Below are 12,307 nucleotides of genomic sequence, written 5' to 3'. Positions count from 1 at the left end.
ATTCTGCCTTTTAAATAGGATAATATTGAACATTCTGTCTCAGTCATTTGCCTTGGCACTCTCAGTGATCTCCAATAAATACTGTGTATTACCCATAATGGTTTTTTTTAAAAGTGTTTTGAATTAAGAAACTGATTGTTTATTTTCAGCATTCACTGGGTTTATACTCGATAACCTTTTTTTTTTTTACTGCACTGTGCCTTCGTTGTAGTACGTGGGCTTTTCTCTAGTTGACCACAGGCTTCTCTTGTTGGAGGGCACGGGGTCTAGAGCACGCAGGCTCAGTAGTTGTACACAGGCAGCGTGTGAGATCTTAGTTCCCAGAAAGACCAAGCCTGCGTCACCTCTGTTACGGAGGATTTTTAACCACTAGACCACCTGGGACATCTCAAGACAATAGATTTTTCAAAAACAATTAAGATGAACAGAAAATATGACTGCCTTTGAAAGCTAGTTGGTTTTTAGAAAGGCAAGTCATAGAACCAAAGAAAAGCTAGTTAATATTATTATAATACATTATTGATAATGAGCCTGATAAGTACTTGAAGTTGTGTGCCTTTGTAATCTGTAAATTGAGAACAAACATGATAATTTTTAAAAAAGCATGGATTCCTTTGGATCTGCAGTTTACTTTGAAATCTTACACAGTTGTACTTCTGCTTAGCATTTTGTAACTAATTGGCTTTCTTCCCATCATACAAAAAGGCCTGTTTTGTTTGTGCTTGTGTTTATCTAAGCATTTCAAAAAGATCGTAGAAAAAACATAATTATCATCATGATTGAAGGAGTACCTTAATTCGTAGAACATTGCTCTTTTGTACATTGAGCTTCAAATAACCCTTCATAAAGATACTAAATGTGAAGAGAGAAAGTATCTTTATTCCCAACTAAATGCACTTTTTTCCCCTTAACTTCTGTCCCTCCCTGACACCTTCCTCCCTGGTAACCATGGCTCATTCTCTTAAGTCTATGAGTCTGTATCTGTTTTTTAAATATACTTATGCCTTATTACTTTATATTCTGAACATAACTGATAGCATATATTTCTGACTCCACTCATTATGACAGTCTCTAGGTCCATCCATGTTCCTGCAGATGGCATTATTGCATTCTTTTAATGGCTGAGTCATTGGAAAAGACCCTGATGCTGGGAGGGATTGGGGGCGGGAGGAGAGGGGGACGACAGAGGATGAGATGGCTGGATGGCATCACCGACTCTATAGACATGGGTTTGGGTGGACTCCAGGAGTTGGTGATGGACAGGGAGGCCTGGCGTGCTGCAGTTCATAGGGTCGCAAAGAGTTGGACACGACTGAGTGACTGAACTGAATGGCTGAGTAGTATTCCGTTATGTGTGGGGTGTACACGTGTGTGTATGGGTGTACACCACACCTTTTTCCATTCATCTGTCAAGGGACACTTAGGCTGCTTCCATGTCTTGGCTGTTACCAGTAGTGCTGCTATGAACAGTTGCAATTTGTTCCATAATGCTGCATGTAGTAATACGTTAGTTGTGTGTACTATGGAGTAATATGTAAATAGTGTTGCATGTATCTTTTGAAATTAAGAGTTTTCTCTGGATATATGCCCAGGGGTGGGCTTGTTAGATCATAGGGTAACTCTGTTTTTAGTTTTTTTAAGAAACTCCCATGCTGGTTTTCATAGTGGCTGCACCAATTTACATTCCCACCAACAGTGTAGAGATTTTTCTACACACCCTCTCCGACACTTGTTTGTAGATTTTTTTGATGATGGCAGCTCTGACTGGTGTGAAGTGATATCTCATTGTAGTTTTGATTTTCATTTCTCTAATAATCGATGTTGAGCATCTTTTCATGTGCCTTTTGGCCATCTTTATGTCTTTGGAGAAATTTCTGTTTAGGTCTTCTACCCTTTTTTGATTGGATTGTTTGGTTTCTTGTTACTGAGTTGTATGAGCTGTTTATGTAGTTTGGAAATTAAGCCCTTGTTGGTCACATAATTTACAAATATTTTTTCCCATTCTTTGAGTTGTCTGTTCATTTTATTCATGGTTCTCTTTGGGCTTCCCTTGTGGCTCAGCTAGTAAAGAATCCACCAGCAATGTGGGAGACCTGGATTCGATCCCTGGGTTGGGATGATCCCCTGGAGAAGGGAAAGGCTACCTACTCCAGTATTCTGGCCAGGAGAATTCCATGGACTTTATAGTCCGTGGGGTTTCACAGAGTTGGACACAACTGAACGACTTTCACTTTTCATTGGAATTTCCTGGTTCAGATAGTAAAGAGTCTGTCCGTAATGCGGGAGACCTGGGTTCGATCCCTGGGTCGGGAAGATCCCCTGGAGAAGGAAATGGCAACCCACTCAAGTACTCTTGCCTAGAAAATTCCATGGATGGAGGAGCCTGGTGGGCTACAGTCCATGGAGTCACAAAGAGTCGGACATGACTGAGCAACTTCACTTTTCACTTTGCTGTGCAAAAGCTTATGAGTTTGATTAGGTCCCATTTATTTGTTTTTGCTTTTATTGCTTTTGCCTTAGGAGACTGACCTAAAAAAACACTGCTCCAATTTATGTCAGGAGAATGTTTGCCTGTGTTCTCTTGTAGGAGCTTTAGTGTCCTATCTTACATTCAAGCTATTTTGAGTTCATTTCCGTTTATACTGTGAAGGGCGTGTTCTCACTTCATTGATTCACATGCAGCTGTCCAACTTCCCCAACACCAGTCAGTATACAGATTCTTTTCCCTATTGTATATTCTTGCTTCCTTTGTCGAAGATTAACTGACCGTAGGTGTGTGGGTTTATCGCTAAGCTCTGGATTCTGTTGCATTGATTCCTATGTCTGCTTCTGCCAGTACCACACTGTTTCGATGACTGTAACTTCATACTGTTGTCTGAAGCCTAGGAGGGTTATGCCTCCAGCTTATTCTTTTTCCTCAGGTTTGCTTCAGCAATTCTGGGTCTTTTGTGACTCCATGTAAATTTTAGGGTTATTTGTTCTAGTTCTGTGAAAAATGTAGTGGATATTTTGGTAAGGATTGCATTAAATCTGTAGCAAAATAGTTTGCTTTGGGTAGTATGGCCATTTTAACAATATTAGTTCTTCTAATCCAAGAACAGGAGATATCTTTCCATTTGTTTAAATGGAAAGTTTGCCTTTAATTTTCTTTCAGTTTTCATCTTCAGTTTCCTTTAATAAATGATTTATAGTTCTTAGCATATAAGTCTCAGATCCTTGGCCTGATTTATTCCTAAGGGTTTTTTTTTTGGGGGGGGTGGCGGTGGGCGGTGGGCAGGCGGTGATTTTAAATGAATTTATTTTTTTTACTTTCTGATTTCTCATTGTTACTGTAAAGAAATGCAACTTATTTCTGGATCTTAATCATGTATTCTAGTACCTTGTGAATTTATCAGTTTCAGTTTTTCTGTGGGGCCTTTCTTTAAAAGAGTTTTCTATGTATAGTGTCCTCATCTGCATATAATGGCAGTTTTACCTCTTCTCTTCCAATTTGGATACCACAAAGGGCTTTTTGTATATAAAGTCTGGACAGTGCTGCCTAAGAGAATGACATTTCACAGTCAGTAGAGGAGGTTGAAGTAGTTTCATTATGTTATTAAAAACTAATTTTTCACTAAGCAGCTGAGCGTTTGGCAGGGATTTAGTAGTGATCTTGATTCTGCCTCTGTTACATTGTCTACATTCTTATTCTAAGAGTTATGTTTCATCTCACTTATCTCAAAAAGCCCAAAGATAACAATGTATTAGAGTAGCCTTATTCTTTTCTCAAACTTCAAATAAAAAGACTTGTGATTAGCCTTTGGAAAACAAAACACTGTTCTTGTTCATTTAAGCAGGGTTTTCCTTTACCCACAAATAAAGACTAGTATTAACTCTACAAACTAATTAGCTCACAGTTAATCAACATGTTAGATCTCTGGATTCTTAAAGAACAGTGAGCCCAGACCCTATGTGTTTTACAAAAATGTTTAAGCTTTATATTGCATTTTCAGATAAGAGACTCTATGATTCAAACACAAACTGATACGTAATTTAAAAACACATATTGTGGGCAATTTCACTTCTGGGAATTTATCTTAAGGATGTGCACTAAGATTTAGATACAGTATGAATATTACATTACAAAATTGTAATACAAAATTGGAAATAACTAATGTATACAGTTAGAGGAGTAAAGTACTGTCATTCAATAGAATAATGTAGAGCCTTTTTAAAAAGATGTAGAAATATACAAGTACATGGAAAGAGATTCCTGTTGTGTTGAGTGGAAAAAGCAGGAAGCCAAACCCTTTAACAAGGATTCATTTATCAGCTTGTCTTTAAGATGTGCATGCTCGGCTGCTCTGTTGTGTTCACCTCTCTGTGACCCCATGGCCTGTAGCCCGCAAGGCTCTGCTGTCCGTGGAATTTCCCAGGCAAGAATACTGGAGTGGGTTACCATTTCCTTCTCCAGGGGATCTTCCCAACCCAGGGATGGAACCCGCATCTCCTGCATTTACCACTGTGTGCCTGGGAAGCCCACAGATGTGTCTAAATGTGTATTTATTTATGCATAACTATAAATGTTGAACAGAAGTTGCCTCTGAGTAATGAAATTGTTTGAATTTGTTTTTTACATTCTAAAGTTTTTAAGTAAATGTTAATTTTTTAAAACTAGCATTTCAAGACAGTTTTATAACCACATCTAAATTTAACTTGATTGTATCTAAGGCAAGTTTCATCTATAAAATGAAGATAATACATACTTCATAGTATTATATTTTGTAAGAAATACAAGGTGTAGCTGTTAGTAGTTTTCCAATAAGTGTTTATCTGAACCTTTTTGGAAGAGTGGAATAGAAACCTTTATTGCCTTTGTTCATTTTCTTAATTCTCCACAAATCTATAGCCAGTTGTAGAAAGAAAATTGATGGTAAAGATTCTGCATTTTCAAAAGTAGTGCAGGGTGGTGGGAAGGTTAGTACTCGCAGTTAAATTTTAAATTCGAAATACTATTGTCTATACCTTGGGGTAACAATTTTATTGACTAAAGCTAGTCTAGGTTGCTGTCCTACCTAATTTACTTCTATTAAGTACCTGAGCAGTGTAAAGGAAACATTTTTCTCTTAGAAAGAAGCATCTCATACTTTAAATCAACCTTCTCTTGGGTGTCATAGACTTTCCCAACTGGTGAACATAATACAAAAATCATTAGGACGTTGCCTGCTGTTATTTCTTTAATTTCCTGGAAGAGAGTGTGTGGGAAAGAGTTGAGAAAAGTTTGCCAAATTTTAACAAAACTGTCTAGGATTTGGATCCTGTTATATTCCTATCTGTTTTGGTAGATTTATGGACACCAGAAGCAACTTAAGCAGTATGTTTGTAATAGCTTCATTTGACTTGACTTCATTCAGCTTGACTTTCCACTTAATTTAGAGTTTGCTTATTCTATGTTAATATTTCTATTTAGAAGTGTCATTTTCATGTTAGCCTCTTTTAAAAAGTCTAAAAATATTTAGGTCATATATTCCAAAGTAAAGATTTATGCATTTGTGTTTACAGAAATGGTGAAAATACACAACTTCAGTTCTGATATTACAACTTGAGTCGTAATATCAAGGAAGGGTTATAGAATATTGGGAATTCATATAGAATCAAGAGGAGAGATGATGTGGTAATAGATGTTTGAAATTGACTGTGTAAAAATACTAAAAGGATAAGCAATTTCACCCTGAAATGTTTAGTCTGAGTGGCATTTCCTGCAAACACCCTTGAGGTTAGACTGACTGAAGCCATGATTTGAATTGCTGCTGTCTTTGAGCTACTGATCTGAAAAACTCAAGTATTTATGTAGATTCTTCCAAGTAGTTAAATGTCTCATTTGCTATGATACCTAGCTGGGCATTTAACTTCTGATCATTCTGCTAGTATTTCTGTGGGCTTTGTTTTATTGTTAATGTTAGTTCAGTGGTGATTACATATTAATCAAATGTGTTTATGTTCCTTTTGGATCTGTCTGATTCTCTGGACCATAGTATCACACTAATTTAACAATTGTGAGCTTCTCTATTTGGGGAAAAGGAAATAGATTATGTAAGCACATACATGGTGCAAAGTTCCAAACGTATGGGTGTTTTAAATTATCTTTTTGGCTATGCTCGGTCTTCATTGCTGGGCACGGGCTTTCTCTAGCTGTGGCGAGCGGGGACCACTCTGCAGTTGCAGTGCTCAGGCTTCTCGTTGTAGTGGCTGCTCTTGTTGCAAAGCACAAGCTCTAGACCAGTCAGACTTCAGTAGTTGTGGCATGTGGGCTTACTGCCCCACTGCTTGTGGAATCTTCCCAGACTAGGGATTGAACCTGTTTCCCCTGCATTGGCAGGAGGCTTCTTACCCTCTGAACCACCAGGAAAGTCCTCAAAGGCTTTTCTTAGATGCGTCTGAGAATTGAGGTCACAGGACTAACCACCACCTCAAAAAACTGGAGAGACAGATGAATGCAGAGGATTATAGATTAACCTACCTATGGAAAACTCTTAAATGGGAATACCAGACCACCTTACCTGCCTCCTGAGAAACCTGTATGCAAATCAAGAAGCAACAGTTAGAAGGGGACGTGAAACAACAGACTGGTTCCAAATTGGGAAAGGACTATGTCAAGGCTGTATTTTGTCACTCTGCTTATTTAACTTCTGTGCAGTGTACATCATGCAAAATGCTTGGTTGGATAAATCGCAAGCTGGAATCAAGATTGACTAGAGAAATAACAACAATCTCAGATATGCAGAAAAATGAAGAGGAACGAAAGAACCTCTTGATGAGGATGAAATAAGAGTAAAAAACCTGGCTTAAAACTCAACATTTGAAAAATTAAGATCATAGAATCTGGTCCCATCACTTCACGGCAAATAGATGGAAAAAAAGTGGAAACAGTGATAGATTTTTGTTTCTTGGGCTCCAAAATCACTGTGGGCAGTGACTGCAGACATGAAACTAAAAGACACTTGCTCCTTGGAAGAAAAGCTATGACCAACCTAGACAGCATATTAAAAAGCAGAGACATCACTTTGCAGACACAGGGCCATATAGTCAAAGCTATGTTTTTTTTCTTCCAGTAGTCATGTATGAATGTGAGAGTTGGACCATAAAGAAGGCTGAGTGCCAAAGAATTGATGCTTTTGAATTGTGCTGGAGAAAACCCTTGAGAGTCCCTTGACCTGCAAGGAGATTAAACCAGTCAATCCTGAAGGAAATCAGTCCTGAATGTTCATTGGCAGGACTGATGCTAAGGCTGAAGCTCCAATACTTGGCCATCTGATGAGAAGAGCCAACTCATTGGAAAGACCCTGATGCTGGGAAAGATTGAGAGCAGGAGAAGGGGCAACAGAGGATGAGATGGTTGGATGGCATCACTGACTCAATGGACATGAGTTTGAGCAAGCTCCAGGAGATGGTGAAGGACGGGGAAGCCTGGCGTGCTGCAGTCCATGAACTGCAAAGACTGGGACATGACTGAGCGACTGCACAACAAACTGTAAACTGTGGTTAATGTATCAGCACTGGTGCACTAATCATAATAAATGTACCAGACTAACGCAAGGTGTAAGTAATAGGGGTCTCAAGAGGTGGATAAGTATAAATCTAAAACTATAGTAAAAATGTATTATTTTTCAAGAAAAAAGATACACGATAATTAAACCTCTCAGCCATCTAGTTCTCCACAGATTCATTCACTCACTACTAGTTTACTTAGTCTCAAAGAGAGGTAGAATATATATAAATACATATAAGGACATACTTGTTTGGGGTGGGTTACAGAAATGAAAACATTCTCTGCATATTATTCTGTACCTTCCCTACCACACAGTACCTGGGAAAATGTTGCAGGGTGTCAGCATACATGGAGCTTCCTGCTAATTTTTGACAGTTGCGTAATACTCCACTGAAAGATAGGTGATCGTTATCCAACTCACATTAACAAATAGAAATTTTTGCATCTTTTGCTATAATGAAGACTCTGGTATTAATATTTTATAGGAATGTCATTTGAAGTTGATTGCTTGGTCGAAATGTATCTGCATTTTAAATTATCCCACCAGAAATTTTTTTTTCCCTGCATCCTCATTATTTTGTTACAGACATGGATGTGTGCTAAGTCACTTTGGTCATGCTGACTCATAACCATTGTCCGCCAGGCTCCTCTGTCCATGGGATTCTCTAGGCAAGAATACTGGAGTGGGCTGCCATGCCCTCCTCCAGGGGATCTTCCCAACTCATGGATCTAATTCACATCTCTTGTGTCTCCTGCATTGGCAGGCAGGTTCTTTACCACTATCACCACCTGTGGAGTCCTTATTTCAAGCAAACAGTATGTTATTATGGTGTTAAACTTTTCACAGCTGTGTACATGTAAAAATTACTTTTCTTCTGTTTCCTTTTTTGTGAGCTGGTTAATCCCTTTCCAGTTTTTCTCTTGGGTCATCCATTATTTTCTTATTGGATTGCAGATAGTTTTTAGTAAGTAAATTTTCCAGTTGCCTATGATAAAATTGCAAATATTTTCCCTGGTTGGTTAGCTGACTTTTAACTTTGTTTATGGTGTATTTTCCTATGGAAAATTTTAAAATTTGTAAATCTTTTCTAATTTTTGCTATTGCAGCTTGATAGTGTTTTAATATAGGACTCATCTCTTCATTTTTTATTTAAGAATTTTCCTGAGTATACTTGTTCATTTATTTTTTCCATATTATTATAGAATCATCTCGTCTCTTTTAAAAAAAGTTGGTCATTTTTATTTGAATAATGTTAGATTTATAGATTATTCAGAGAGAATATCCTTATACTGTTAAATCAGCTTTTCTTAAACATGGTATGCCTTTCCATGGATTCAAGTGTTTTATGACTTTTAATAATATTTTATTTGTATATAGTTTTTGTATGCAGTTAAATTTTAATTTTTGTTTTAATTTGTTTTAAATTTTAATTTTAATCATCTCTTTACTATATTTTCTGATTTAAGATGTATATATATATATGAAAGTTACTTATTTCTATAAGCAGTTTCATATTTTGTATCCAAACTATTGAAAGAATCCAAGAGAACCACCTATAGAATATGATGTTAACATGTCACCATTAAGTATGATTGATATGGTGGTTGTTGTTTTAGAAATGCTTTATGAGATTTTTAAAAGTTTGTGTTTTGAGTTTAAAAGAATTTTAAAGTTTTTTGAATGCTTTCTCTGCAGGGATATTATAAGTAGCATGGTTCCCTCTGTTCCCATTGAGGCTGCAGATTTGGAGCCTGCTGTCCTGCAGGCTTAGGCTCTGATGTGTTTGAGTTTCTAGTTCCCAGAGTAAAAATCTTTAATCAAGTGGTACAACGCATGTTCTATTAAACTGGAGTTTGAGACCAGCAGCTGGGCCTTTGAGCTTCTAATGCCAGTGAACCACCAGGAAAAGAAGGGGTTACTCAGCTGGCTGAATGAATGATCCTACACGGTACACAGTGGAGGCGGGCAGGCCCGTGTCTGGAACAGGTGAGTCTCTGAGGGACCTCTTAGTACCCCTGTGTCTGTGGCAAGATGAATAGAAAACTGCATCGGCTGCTCAGGATTCCAGGCTGAGGCATGCCGGTTTGCCTTGCCCCACTAGGTAACAACCTAAGGCCAACTGGAGTGTTTACCAAAAGCAAAGATACGGAATGAACAGTGCAGAAGGAAGACAGAAATACCAGCAATGACCACGTGCAGTTTACAAAAATATCGACTGTACTAGTTACGTGTATTTCATCCCAACTCTGAAATGAAAGTGTTTGTTCTTTCCTTTTCAGTCCTATTTCTTTGCACTCCTCTTGCCTCCTAAGCCCTTGTTATCTGACGTGAGTTAATAGTGGTTAACTTCCCAGGTGGTGCTGGTAAAGAATCTGCCTGCTGATGCAGGAGACACAAGAGATGCAGGTTCAAGCCCTGAGCCAGGAAGATCATCTGGACGAGGAAATGGCAACCCCCTCCAGTCTTCTTGCCTAGAGAATCCCATGAACAGAGGAGCCTGGCGGGCTGTGGTGCCTGAGTTGGCAAAGAGTTGGACGTGATTGAGCACAGCCTTGTAGCCTGGTATTTAGGTTACAGGATATCAGAGGGGTAGTAGGGTTCAGCCCAAAGAGGAATGGGCATCACCAGTGACTGAGGTGACGTAGAACTCCATGTCCTCTGGGGAGACGGTAAGTTTTGCACAAGGACAGATGAATCACTTTAAGGAGGAGCATAGCGTTTCTACTATCTGTAAGTTAAGTATGACTGGAAGTATCTTTCCCAGAACCCCATTTTAAGGTCCAGGATTCAGTAGAGAAATGACATGAGACTTGGAAGGCAGAGAGCAAACAGCTGTCTCACTGTCTGAAGGTTTCCATGGTTGGGTGTGGTGACAGAAAGCAGGGGGCCCCGGTCATCTTCACTCCCTCAGCTCTGGCTGCAGCTCTTCCTCCCACTTGCCAGCCCTGCTGAGCCTCAGCGCCCCAGGCTCATGGCAGACGTGCGAGCAGCAACCTTCTGTAGACGTCAGCTTTTCAGTCTCTCCTGGCAGCTGCCTAGATTCCCTGTCAACCTTACAGCTTGCTGCAGTGCTTCAGAAGACAGACTGGGAGCTTGTCTCTGATCCTCCAGCTTCCGCTTTGAGGAAGGCCATCTTTTCCCACAATTGTTCCTTAGTCCTGTGATAATCATTTATCCCACAGTATCCATAGTAGCACTGCTCTCCTGATGCAACCGTGGCACTCACACTCATATTCCCTTCTAGCTTCTGGAAGTATAATCTTGAGCCAGCCTCCCTCCTGTCCCAATGTAAATTTTCCCCGTGAGCCATCCAGGAGCCAGCAGTAAGCCTCTCTCCACTCTGGGGAGTGCTGACCAGCGTGTGCCGCAGAGAAGTCACTGAGAAGGAGAATGCTTTCACTTCTGGACAGAGGTCCAAGAGAAAGGGGAGGGAGGTGCATGCTCTGTCTTTCTAACCAGTACCACTCCTGTATGGCCTGGAGCATATCCCACGGACAGAGGGTCCTGGCAGGCTACAGTTTATAGGGCCGCCCAGAGTCAGGCACGACTGACGAGACAGCATGCACATGCACACACCCTCCGTCCAGGGCGATGTGGTCGTGGATGTCAGGCTCCCCCAACTTTCACAAGGCAGATAAGTCCTTCCTCCCAGGAGGGGCATGTGATGATCTCTGAGGAGCCCCACGAGTGTACCTTCTAGTGTGGCCCGGTCTGGGGGTGTAACGGAAGTACCTGAGACCTGGGGTTCCACCTTAACACGTTTCACTTGCCTTTGTGTCTCTGCAGCTTGAAGACCCTGCTTGTAAGTACTTTAGTTACGGTTATTTGGAGTGACATCTATTTACAGTTCTGTAGACTGACTCATTACTCATGATAACCCCTTCGTGCCTGTATCAGTTCTTCCTCATAGGACTACAAACTCTGCCATATGGAAAAACAAAATTCTTTACTTGTCTTCCCCTCATCCCGTGAAGCTAGGGCTTGTTCTGAGCCATGGTTCTGGCCAGTGAGCCATAGAAATCTGTGAAGGAAGTTAAGTGTCAGCCACTTCAGTCATGTGTGACTCTGCGACCCCATGGACTGTAGCCTCCCAGACTCCTCTGTCCATGGGATTTCCCAGGGAAGAATACTGAAGTCGGTTGCCATTTCCTTCTCCAGGGGATCTTCCCGACCCAGGGATTGAACCGGGGTCTTTTGTATTGCAGGCAGGTTCTTTCCCTTCTGACCACTAGGGAAGAAATCTGAAGTAGAGGGCTATTCTTGAAAAGCTTTTATTCTAACAAAAGGGGAGAGACAGAACCAAACTTTTCTTTCCTTCCTGTCTTGTACATGCTATTTGTTGAGGCAACAAGAAAAACAAGGAAATGTCTTTATGCATATAAATAGCCCTTACTAATTATTTTGGATTGAGAAGGGGAGGGTCTTAACTAGAAGGTACTTATGTAAGATTTAGACGCTTTCTACCTGTCTTAAATATTGTAAGGCTATCTAATAATAAGTCTAATTGTATTTTCCCCAACAAGCTTACCTTAGTTACAAAATACACAAAAATTCAGTACTTTTTTACTGAACTCGCACATTGTTAGGATTTTCAGTTCAGTTCAGTCGCTCAGTCGTGTCCAACTCTTTGCACCCCATGAATCGCAGCACACCAGGCCTCCCTGTCTATCACAAACTCCCGGAGTTTACCCAAACTCATGTCCATTGAGTCTGTGATGCCATCCAACCATCTCATCCTCTGTCGTCCCCTTCTCCTCCTGCCCCCAATCCCTCCCAGC

This window comes from Cervus canadensis, chromosome 27 (assembly GCF_019320065.1).
Source record: "Cervus canadensis isolate Bull #8, Minnesota chromosome 27, ASM1932006v1, whole genome shotgun sequence".
NCBI lineage: Eukaryota > Metazoa > Chordata > Mammalia > Artiodactyla > Cervidae > Cervus > Cervus canadensis.
The sequence above is the reverse complement of the archived record's forward strand: the minus strand, read 5'-3'. Positions refer to the sequence as shown.